The following is a 2,233-nucleotide window of genomic DNA, read 5'->3' as shown; positions in this document are numbered from 1 at the left end:
CTAAATGTATACCTTCTGACCAATAGAAAAAATGCTAAAGTGTTGCCGTGCAACCTTGGCACAAGGTTCCAAATATGGTCATATGCTCATGACCAAAGTAGTAACAAGCATCCTCCAATCTCTATTTGGTCACTAATTGTTGACGCACGACAAAGTCCCTGATAAAGACGAGTTAACACAGTTGAGCCTCAATTGTATTGAAATTTCCATGGTAAGTCTCGAGCAAATGCATATACATCAGGTGGAATTGGGACCCTGATATATCTAGTATGAGAATTCCCCCAATCATTCTCAATATAATTTTTCTAGTATGTTGTTGAATAACAACTTGACTAGCATTATCGGAGAGTACACGAAATTTGTTCTCAAGCCAAGTGAGTTGAACCATTTGTCTCATTATTTCCCGGTTTATTGGAACAACACCTAACAAACAGAGGCAAAGTTCGTCCCAATGCATACTCGTCATTCGCGTAACAACTTCTCCATCAATGTGAATGTCAAGTTGATAACCAGCATCCTCAAGAGTGATGGTGCAATCTCCATTTCGGAAAGGGAAAGTATATATTTCTGGCTGCCATATCTCAACCCATGCTAGTAGCAAATGGTAGTTGATTTAAGTTGTTCCAACTACCAAATTTTTTGTGAAAACAGTATTGTGAATAACTTGCAACACTGGTTCGGAAGGTTGTGATTGTCAGAAATTGTATCTAGCCCATAAATTACACTCAACCTCATTCCATATGTTATTTGATATATGGTTTTTTGAAGTCCTAATAAATAAGTATCATTTGGGTCTGGACCAACATGCTCAATTTTCAAGAATTAATTAAAATAGTAGGAAGAAAGGATGTTAGGTTTTGTATTTAGAATGAAAGATTAGGAAGAAAGGTTAGAGTTTGTATTTGGAATGAATGTTTGGGTCTGGAATAAATGTATTTGTGAGGGTCTAGAATGAATGGAAATTATATAGACATCCCTAGGGCGCTTGGCCCATGGTAAGGAATGGAAATTATATAGACATCCTTATGGTACATGAACACCAAAGTGAAATGGCATCTTCATAACACTCAAGCATGAACATTTTTAGGGACAAAAGTCCCAATTTATGAATGATGATGAACAAAACTTAAGTTATACTTCCTATGTCTTAAGGTATACATACAAGGTTTGTAATAGTCTAAAGATTACAACCCTATGGCGGGAGACTAGGTCTTGATTAAAGTGGACCTGATAAGAGCTTTAGACTTTTAGGTAGAGATGTCAAAACAGGAAAAGCCCGCAGGCCCACCCGCATAGCCCGCAAAATTTTGCAGGCATGGCATACAAATTTTGAACATTAGCCCATTTAGCCTTGGCCGTTTGCTCGCCATGCCCGCTGATATTTCTATTGGGCAATGCAGGCGGCACGAGGGCATTACATAAGAGGGGAAAATAAGAAAAAATCAAAAAATTATGATATAATGTGATTTAATGCATAATAAAATTGTGATGTGATATGATTTGTTCAACTTCATATAAAACATCAAAGTATTTTAAAAAAAAATCTCTTCAATCACTTTATTAAATTATTTTTACTTTATTCTATGAATTTTTTTATTTTTATTTATTTATTAATGCTCGCGAGCCACCCACATAGCCGTTAGCCTATTTTGAAACCGGCAAGGCATGCAACTTTTGTCCGTTAAGACAATGCGGGCATGCCCGTGCCCGCTTAAATTTTGCAGGCATTTGCGGGCATGAGCAAAATGGGTTGGGCGACCCGTTTTTCCATCTCTACTTCTAGGTCACCAGATCGCATCCAATCTTGGAAGAAAGGAAACCCAAAATATCTTAGGTTAGAAACAAGAGAAGTATGGCCCCTCAAGCGTCTAACTCACAATACCTGATAACAATTTGGGTGGTCCATCATGCCTATACCAGTGAGATTGAATCTAACACCAGAAAAAGTGGATGTCCCTTCTATATCAAACTTAATCTCTAATACCCGGGTATGAGTCATATGTGTGTTTACTTGAGTGTGCTATCCCGGTGTGTGAGGAAGCGTGCAAGCCTTTTTATTGAAAATAAATTGTCACCCCTCAAAGATGCAAAAATAATTAAGATGACAATTTATAGTTAATAAATTAAAGATGAAAATAAAGCATATAACAATAAAACAACAACAACAAAAATTGGGTATTTAAGTCCATATAGTTAGCAGTTCTAGGTTTGACTCTCTTATGGGTGTCCCTAG

Source organism: Lupinus angustifolius, chromosome LG13, assembly GCF_001865875.1.
Source record: "Lupinus angustifolius cultivar Tanjil chromosome LG13, LupAngTanjil_v1.0, whole genome shotgun sequence".
Classification (NCBI taxonomy): Eukaryota; Viridiplantae; Streptophyta; class Magnoliopsida; order Fabales; family Fabaceae; genus Lupinus; species Lupinus angustifolius.
This window is presented reverse-complemented; position numbering follows the sequence as displayed.